At 38.5% G+C, this 10,572-nt stretch overlaps 2 pseudogenes; both read right to left on the bottom strand.

Annotated features, from left to right (window-relative positions):
- Positions 1-1,039: 1,039 nt before the first annotated feature.
- LOC145091009 (5S ribosomal RNA) lies at positions 1,040-1,157 on the bottom strand (annotated as a pseudogene).
- A 6,621-nt stretch (positions 1,158-7,778) lies between these two features.
- LOC145091154 (5S ribosomal RNA) lies at positions 7,779-7,896 on the bottom strand (annotated as a pseudogene).
- Between the last annotated feature and the right edge of the window lie 2,676 nt (positions 7,897-10,572).

Below are 10,572 nucleotides of genomic sequence, written 5' to 3'. Positions count from 1 at the left end.
TCTAAATGGAATTCAACAAATGAACCAATTTGGTTCAGAATTCTATTTATAGTCCTGAGATATTTTTGGCAGAAAATATTTTTATTCCTGGAACGAACTCTAATGTCCTAGAGTCTTGGAATAACAGTGTTGCACAAAACCCTAGTGCATCCACTCTCCTAATTATCTCCTTAAGTGTAAAATCCTGAAAACTGCCAAACTTATACTCGAAGTCTGAATTTTCACTGTAACTGCTCTACTTCTATTGGCTTGAAATGGTTTATTCAGAATGGAAATTTCGGGTTGTCACACTAACTATTTTGGATTTAGCTTACCACGCTTTCCGAAGCATATCAAGTCTTCCCAGTGAGACTTCAAAAAGGATTTGGCCTCTCACTTGGAATTCCAGGGTTTTCTTCCTCTTGCTTGTGTTCCCAGTCAAGGGCCACTTCTTTCTGAGTCAAATTCATAAGAGGTTTCATAATCCGCGATGAGTTCTGAATTAACTCTCGACAGTAGGTCAGCGAGACCTGGAATTTGGCGAAATCTCGTCGGTGTCTTTGGTGTTGACGAATTCTCAACGGTTTTGATTAATGGAAGGGTCCTCAAGATTTCCACATCACTAATAGTGTGCTTCGGGAATTTGACTCTTCAAATCTAAAACTCGTATTTGGAGAACTTCGCATAAAGCTTCTCTGATCGTAATGTTTCCAGGGTTCGTTGTAGATGCTTTTTATGATTTCCTTCTTACTAAAAGAGTAGATAAGTAAGTCATTTATAAGGATAATGATGAACTAATCCAAGTAAGGATGGCATACCCTATTCATTAAGTTCATGAATACTACAAGCGTAATGGTCCTATCCGAGGGGTATCACTACGGCTCGTAGTGTCCGTATCGAGTTTGGAAGATTGTCCTCAGAACATCCTTCACTAACACTCGTAACTGGTGATATTCGGATCTTAGGTCCATTTATGAAAGGTACATCGTTCCTTGCGGTTGGTCAACTGATTCATCTATGCGAGGCAGAGAGTGATGATTTCTAATGGAAGTCCTGTTGAGGTCTGCACCACGAGGACTTCCCAAATGTTACCCATACTTGTACCACTCTCGCCCATGCACACTTAACTGTGGAGTTCTGATGGGATCCGGTGCATTAATGCTGGTATGATCGCACCCTCTGAAGTCTGTCTTCTTGAAGAATAAGACCAGAGCCCCCAAAGGCGAGAAGCTTGGTCTTTTCATTCTGTTGCTGAGTAGTCGTTAAACTGTCCGGACGGTTCATGTATCATTTTGATTCTGGCCAAGAGAGGAGTTATTATACATGAAAACTTAGCTTATACACGTTATGATATAACCAAGACGGGGCGGATAATAAAATGTGTGATTCTACTCTAGTCCCACATCCCAACGAGGAAAATAAACTGGGTTAGAAATCTCACATTCTATTGTCTACCAGGTCTTCGTTATATATAACTTGGGAATGTATAAGCGATGGAAAGTCATAATAATAATCTTCTTACGAATCTCTTTCGATGAACTAAGATTTCCTAGTAAAGGCTACTATTGACTCTAGATGTACGTCGCTCGTTCAATGAAAAAGTAAGAGTATGATCTTGAAGGTTTGACCTACATCCCTATGATGCAGTCCTATTACAGAATGGAAGTATGTTCACGAAGGGTTGACCTACATCCCTATGATGCAGTCCTAGTAAGGAGTAGAAGTAAGTTCGTAGAATGGTCTCAAGACATTTGTCGTTCAAGCCGAGGTATTGTTGGTTGGTGAATAACATGATCCAACCACTGAAAGGGACTTGGAAATGTCTCCGGAGTTAAATTACTATAGTCCAATGACTTGACTAAAGCATGTTTCAGATAGACTCCAATGAAGGTATGATGAAAGTATTTGAACAAAAGAGTGACACATAAGTTAGCCGGTTGTCCATATCATCGATGTTTAAGTTGTAATAAGATTGGGAAAATTGACCTTGCAGGGGGTCTTACATCACATATGAAGTAGGAAAAGTCCTTAACAGCATAAAGGTATAACTAACAGTGCTTACAGTACAAGGTAGTCACATAGGAAAGTGCTACACAGAACATAGGCAGGAGCACAGTTCTTTAAAACAAAGAAGGAAAGTAAAGTATCTCTTAACGGCGACGGTCACCCCTATGGTGAATCCTTAGTTCAGCTAGTTAGCGTTCCATATCAATTAGGTATCTTTCGTACATCCTCTGACGTACTCAGTGCTCTATGACTTCGGCTCGAGTTTCAGCTAGGGCTTGCAGCAGTGTTTCATGGTTTCTCTCAGATATCTCGTGAGTGTGTTCAAGGCGATTGGTGCGAATGTTATGCATTCCTGCGTTGGCATCAACCTCCGCGACACGTTGGAGAGCCGTCCTGTCCTGAATTTCGTTTCGTGCAACTCTACGGATCAGGATTTGTAGAACTTTGTCTGCTGAGCTCAATTCGTTTACGTTGTAGAAGCTTTGGTCTCCATTAAATGGCATAGGCTGGTCTTGATCTTAGCTCCATGTTTCCAAGCATCCTACCCAAGAAGGCGTCGGACCATGAAAAGTCGGACGAGGGTTAGGGTTTGGAATGGGAGCTACCTGGGGCAGGTTCTCAACTTTGGGTTCGGAGTTATCACTATCCGAAAAGTCTTCATCATGGTGATCATTCAAAGGGATTGGATGATCATTCTCAGGTTCTTCTCCCACCCATCCAACATAGCCTTCATTCGAAAGGTACGGGTTGCTGTGGGGATGTAGTCCAACCATGTTAACTACGCGAGAATTGGGGTCAAGAAGCATTTCTTTAGACGAACTATCTAGATAACTATAAGAAGATCTTTATTAGTCAAATCACTATTTGTAAAGTGCATACCGATTATATGTAATCAACAGGATAGGCCTTCGAATAAGTGACCTTAACTCCAAATTCACGAGGAACAGGGGCAAAGCAAATTTTCACAGATTCTGAGTCTATATCATCCTAGTTACATATAACTTAATATATCCACTTAGCAACTATTGACCTAGTACTGAGATCCTCTTTTTCTTTAGTTCCTAAGTATAAAGTACTTATAGTAAAACTAAATACCCCTATGGTATTTCATTGTGGTGGTGTTGGTAAGTTTTTAGACTTGTTGCAATATCACAACCATTCTTGGGCATATGCTAATCACTCCTCGGACCAACATAGTTGATCAGGCTATGCCACTCCCAAGACTGACAATACGTCCCCGAGCTTACCTGTGATATTCAACAATCGTAATACTTTTGTTCTTGTCATTGTGACATGGATTTTAGTATGAATGCAGGCACGTATACTTAATCAAAATATTTTATTATTTAAAGTATTAACTCTTGGTCAGAGTATTTTTAATCCCATTGTATTTATAGTTAGTATATATTTTATGGGTTGATATACTTAATTCACTATAAACAATGCTCTGATACCAATCTGTCACACCCCAAAACCGAGAACGGCGGAAACGTTTTGGGGTGGAGGATGTCATGTAAAGTATCACAACAATGCAAAGTAGTAAACAAGCAACAACATCATCCATTGCATTAATAGTATAATTTTAATTACAAGTGTGTTCTTTCATTGTATAAAAACAACATAATAAATAATCAAAATAAAACACGAGTCAGAACTGCTCCGTCTTCACAAAACCTGGTCGTCGTACCTGTCTATGTGTGACCTGAGAAAACAAATTATTTTGAAAGCAAGTATCAGCCAAAAAGCTGGTGAATTCATAAGTATTTTAGTGTCATTGATTTGTAAAAATGTAAAGTAAAGATTTGAAAATGTTTGAAGAAAAGTTTGTATAAGTATGAAAATGTTTGTAAAACAACTGTAAACGTTTGAAAAACCTAGAAATCCCTATGATTCATACTATTATAAAAGGAACTCTTCTACCAAGACCTAACTGTTTTGAAAGTAGTCTTCTACCAAGACCCGAATGTTTTGAAAGTAGCCTTTTACCAAGACCCGACTGTTTTGAAAGTAGCTTTCTACCAAGACCCGACTGTTTTGGAAAGTAGTCTTCTACCAAGACCCGACTGTGCTACTATTATTATTAATATAAGAAATTGTATCCTTTGGTACTAGGATACTCAAATATAAATCACCTCATCGGTTATGTGAATGTGTCACAAGATAAAGGTAACAATATAAATAACCTAAGTATTATCCTTTTGTACTAGGATAACTAACAGTGTTAACTGAAGACATCCGTAGATGTACATTTACCTCTGTTGCTAACAGCTCGGTGTAGGAATAGTTAGTCCCTTAAAGTATACCTATAATGGTATCAACCTTTGACATCCGTAAATGTGCATTTACCTATGTAGCTAACAAGGTTTTAGGAATGGTTAGTCCCGCAAAGTATCTTTTGGTACTAGGATATTAAGTCCAATCTATCTCTTCGATTATGCGATTGTATCACAACATAAAGATAAGAAGGAGGATTATATAACAGAATCTATACATATAATATGTAATAGTAACTCATCATATAAAAGTATCCATGTAAGAGTATCTATGTGAACGTACTCATGTAAGCGTATCTATGTAAACGTACTCATGTAAACGTATCTATGTAAACGTACTCATGTAAACGTATCTATGTAAACGTACTCATGTAAGCGTATCTACGTAAACGTACTCATGTAACAAGTAATGTACTATTATAGACTCATGAATGAACTGACTCTTGTGTGATTCCTTGTATTTGGAATGGTAAGTGGTATCTCCTAACTATACCTATAGTAGTTACTAACCATGTACGTGTATAACCTGAAGTATGCCTTTGCTACCCAAAGGTACTGAACTGACTGAGGAAAACTTTTATGTCTCTATATGTATACATGATATATAACAGATAGTTAAACGACCTTCAGACGGATACCCGATACCCTACCAGACCACGTCCCAACGGGGAAAAGGAAATAAGGCGGGTTAGCCTTCCTAAGTCCTTTAAACATTATTTATATAACTATACATATACAGGCATTCAATTGACAATATAAAAGCATATAAGGAGTTTTATAAAACCTTTGAAAAAGATTAATACCTAATAAAAGATCGACTTGATGTCAGTTTATAAAACGGTTTGAAAGTATTTGTTTGACAAAAACAGTTTAAGTATAAAGAAACCTTTGTTTGAAACACAATTGTAAAAGAGTTTGAAATGAAACATACAGTGTATAATAAACAGTTTAATAAAGAGTTTTCAACATATAAAACATTTATGAAAATCATTTGAAGAAATCCATTTGGTAAAACGGTTAACGTATAGTAAATCCATTTGCATGTTAGTTATTAATCACTTGTGATTGATATAATAACTAGAATGTTTCAACTTGTATCCCCCCATAAAGCATTTAAAAACATTTAGAAACATTTATAAGGTTAATTCAAGGGGTATGAACTCACCTGCAGTGAGCGGATCGGAAGGACGTGTCGGATAAGTGCTTGGTGTCAAGTGAAGATTTAGACACACACAATGATCCTAATTACATATGAAGACATATGTATATAAACAATTAGTGATTATAACACTAATTAAACATGTATAAACATCCTATTGTGAGGAAAATACTTTGGTCAAGTGCTAGGAGGCTATCGGGTTGCAACAAAGGAGTGCGAGGCCTCATACGGGAGTTTATGGTCCAATGACCATGTGTGTTGGAGTTTACGGCCCAGGGGAGTAAACTCCTGGCCGTAAACTCTCAATTGGTCACCAAAAGTGGCTTAAAACTCTAAGGGCTTAAGTGGTTAAGTGTTCCAAAGCTTTAACCAAGTGTTTGGGTGGGTTTAAGGTCCTAAAATGACCTAGTATGGTGTTCACGGCCCTGGGACCACTCCCCCATGAGTTTACGACCGTAAACTCATGGTAAGGAGTACCATTTCGTGAAATGAAGTCCTTAACTCAAAGGGTAAGGTTCTCTGCTAAAATCCAAGGCTCATTAGGGTGTTAGGGTGTCATTTGCACCCTTAAAAGGGGACTACGGCCCAAGAACATGTCTTGGCCGTAAACTCCTTGATTCCTATGATTTCTTATGTTTTCTAAGTCTTAAACATGATAAACCTAGTGTATAATGAGTTGGATCAATATTAATTACGATTTAGGAGCTTGAATGGTCGGTTTTGGCCAAGAACACGAGTGTGTGTTCTTGGTGTTCTTGGTGAAACTTGAAGATCTACAAAATGGAATGATTTCAAGGATGAAATCATGTAAGATTACTAGTTCATGCAAGATATCAACTAGTTAAGACAATAAGCTTACAAGTTTTGAAGATCGGGGACGAAGATCGGGATGATACTTGAGAGGATTTGGGCCAAATGGAAGGAAGGAATGAACAAATGGCCACCATTTCACCATATAAGCAAGAGTTTACAGCCCACATGGAGCTTACGGCTGTAAACTCCCATGTGTTGGCCGTGAACTCCTTGCAAGGGTGTTTAAGGTCATTTCCTTGTGCTATAACTTCAGCTGATAAACCCCGACACTTATTCCTTAAGTGTACAAGGATCAGAACGCTCAAATAAACTCCTAATTGTGCTAAATGATAGCCGGAATGAGTTTGACTTTCAATGAATTGTTAGACTGAACTGGATGGAAAATTTCGGGTTGTCACATCATCCCCCTATTAGAGGGAATTTCATCCCGAAATTAGAATTTAGGTAAGGAAGTAGGTATGAATAATCGAGAAAGGAGGTTGGAAAACTTCCTAATCGATTGGTTCTCGTGTTCATAAGTGAAATCGGATCCTCGGTTGGTATCCCAACGAACCTTCACTAATAGGAGGCGGTGTTGCTTTTCCCGCTTGACCATTCGGTCGAGGGTCACTACGGTTCTTCCACGAAGGCGAGGATCTCATTGATCTTGATCTCGTCGAGTGGGATTACGAGAGTCCTGACGGAAAGGTATGTTTTCAAGTTCGAGACATGAAGGGTAAAATGTACGTTACTGAGTTCGCAAGGTAGGTTGGGTTCGTGAGTTATAGGACCGATTCTGGCAAGAATCTCGGGGGTCCTAACTATTTTGGATTTAGCTTACCACGCTTTCCGAAGCGTATCAAGTCTTCCCAGAGTGAGACATCAAAAAGGATTTGGCCTCTCACTTGGAATTCCAGGGTTTTCTTCCTCTTGCTTGTCTTCCCAGTCAAGGGCCACTCCCTTCTGAGTCAAATTCATAAGAGGTTTCATAATCCGCGAGGAGTTATGAATTAACTCTCGACAGTAGGTCAGTGAGACCTGGAATTTGGCGAAATTTCGTCGGTGTCTTCGGTGTTGACGAATTCTCAACGGTTTTGATTAATGGAAGGGTCCTCAAGATTTCCACATCACTAATAGTGTGCTTCGGGAATTTGACTCTTCAAATCTAAAACTCGTATTTGGAGAACTTCGCATAAAGCTTCTCTGATCGTAATGTTTCCAGGGTTCGTTGTAGATGCTCTTTATGATTTCCTTCTTACTACGAGAGTAGATAAGTAAGTCATTTATAAGGATAATGACGAACTGATCCAAGTAAGGATGGCGTACCCTATTCGCTAAGTTCATGAATACTACAGGCGTAATGGTCCTATCTGAGGGGTATCACTACGACTCGTAGTGTCCGTATCGAGTTTGGAAGATTGTCCTCAGAACATCCTTCACTAACACTCGTAACTGGTGATATTCGGATCTTAGGTCCATTTATGAAAGGTACATCGTTCCTTGCGGTTGGTCAACTGATTCATCTATGCGAGGCAGAGAGTGATGATTTCTAATGGAAGTCCTGTTGAGGTCTGCACCATGAGGACTTCCCAAATGTTACCCATACTTGTACTACTCTCGCCCATGCACGCTTAACTGCGGAGTTCTGATGGGATCCGGTGCATTAATGCTGGTATGATCGCACCCTCTGAAGTCTGTCTTCTTGAAGAATAAGACCAGAACCCCCAAAGGCGAGAAGCTTGGTCTTTTCATTCTGTTGTTGAGTAGTCGTTAAATTGTCCAGACGGTTCATGTATCATTTTGATTCTGGCCAAGAGAGGACTTATTATACATGAAAACTTAGCTTATAAAAGGCTTAGGAAGGCCGCCCGCCCTATTTCCTTTTCGCGCTTGAGATGTGGTCTGGTGGGGTATCGGGTATCCGTCCGTAGGTTGTTTAAATATTAGTTATATATCATGTGTACATATATAGTCATAAAAGTTCTTCCATATTCATATGTACCAGTTACATCATTAGAAAGTTACCATAGGGGTAACACTGGTTAATACTTATACTATTGCTAGAACCATAAGATGTTCAATGAGTCAGTTCATTCATGAGTTAGTACTTATTACTATGAGAACATATACATTATATTACTATGAGAACATATACATTACATTACTATGAGAACATATACAACTATACTAGAAGAAGAACATATACAACTATACTAGAAGAAGAACATATACAACTATACTAGAAAGAGAACATTTACAACTATACTAGAATGAGAACATATACAACGATACTAGAACAAGTAACAATACATTACATATACATGAATACGTTAACATAATTGTGATCCACTGTATCGGAGCATGCCTTCAATGTCATGGCCCGAGTTGTAGCCAGAGTATCTTGGAGGGAGAGCGTGAGTTTGCGTATAGATCTATACTGGATTGACTATCCTACACCTTGCTGCTAGCTACAGTCGGACCTACAGGTCTGCGGGTGCCAAACGTCATACCTTTTTACGACCTACATAGTCGTGTTTCTTAGTCGATAGTATGGTACAATTAATCACATAATACCTTGATATAAATCTGGTTTAAGGTAGTTAGTACAGCAGTAGTTCCTATAATACAACACTGCAGTACTACATCTGTCACACCCCCAAACCAAGGATGGCGGAAATGTCCGGGGGTGGAGGACTTCATGTAGAGTATCACAACAACGAGTATAATAGTGCTCAAAGTAAATACAACCATCATAAATATAATTGAAAAAGTTACACCAAAGTATATGTTTACATGTTTCAAAATCAATTACATTATGATGACAAAAATAAATTGTTGGCGGTTTAACGTCCCATCCTCAAAGCGCTGAAGTTTTCCTGTTTCACTGATTTCCTGAGAATACAAGTAGTTTTGAAAAAGTGTCAACAATTAAGTTGGTGAGTTCATAAGAGTTTTGTTTGAAGTAGAAACCGTTTTCCTTGTAAAATCGATAGAGTTTGATTTCCAGAAAATCTAATATTTTCTTAGTTAAGTGTGAACATAATATTCCTATATGATGTGTTAATGAACCCTAGAATGACCCGTAGATTTCCCCTATAATCGTCCAGCGTATATAAGTTATATAAGATTTAAGTTAGATAAAACGTTGAATATAATGGGTCTGCCCTAGGTCCACAACCCAACGAGGAACAGGAGATGAGGCGGGCCCACCAATTCTAAGCCAATCAAGACTAAATTCTTATACGACTCAAGCATATACGCTCAGCGATTATAGTTGAAGTCTAACAATTCTAGATGAAATATAGTTTTAATTGTTGGATTAATGTCTAAGTCCATAACTATAATTGGTAAGACTTGACCCGACCCGGCATGGTCCATTTGGGTTGCATGGCATCATGAACTTGGATAGACTAAATGAGAGAAATAAGACACTTATGGTTATTAATATATTATAAGTTCTAGTATATTAATAATAAGAATAATAGTATTTAATTAGTATTGATCAAGAATTAATCTAGGATTAATTAAGTGATCAAAAGAAGACTAATTAAATATATGGGTTGATTGTGCAAATCATCCATAACTTATATAGTGGGCCAAAGCTCCATGGATAATCAAGTTGGGTTAAACCCATAGGATGGTCCATGGATGCTCCATGGAGGTTACATAACCCATGGGTCATGGAAATGAAAGGTCATGACAATTAGGGTTTACATGGTGTAACTCTAATTGTAACATACTATATAAGCATCATATTATTCACCAAAATCGGCACTAGTGGGTGTACTAGAAGGGCTAGCCGATTTCATGAAGTGTGGGTTTTTCTCTCAAGTCATTCCATGTGTATTTGGTGTTGTGTGAACCATTTGAGGTGTCACACTTGGGGCACTTGGCACTCAAGCTTCATGAAGACATTCTACATCAAAGAGGTATGTATTCTATCTTGTTATATTGATAGTTTTGTATGCTAGATTAGAATAATACCTTGGAAGTTCTTATTTGCATGTATAATAGAGAAAACATAGATCCAAGGTATTTAGGGTTGCATGTACACTTAGGAGTGTTAGAATGCTCAAAACCCAACAGTGGTATCAGAGCCTAGGCTTGTTTTCCTGTTATACTTGCAAAAGAAGCTGGAAAATCGAGTTTTGATGCTGTCTGCCCAGCAGACTCGCCGAGTCCATGAATGGACTCGCCGAGTGGCAAAATGCATCCAACTCGCCGAGTTGGTTCGTGCACTCGACGAGTTGGACCCCCAGACAGCATAAACTCGACTGTTTTGGCTAGAAATGGACTAGGAACATTACCCTAAGTTGTTTTTGAACTTATAAACTTGTTTTTGATGTGGTAATGTTCATGCTA

The sequence above is a fragment of the Lactuca serriola genome, chromosome 2, assembly GCF_051521515.1.
Source record: "Lactuca serriola cultivar US96UC23 chromosome 2, Lser_US96UC23_V15, whole genome shotgun sequence".
NCBI classification, from domain to species: Eukaryota; Viridiplantae; Streptophyta; class Magnoliopsida; order Asterales; family Asteraceae; genus Lactuca; species Lactuca serriola.
This window is presented reverse-complemented; position numbering and strand designations above follow the sequence as displayed.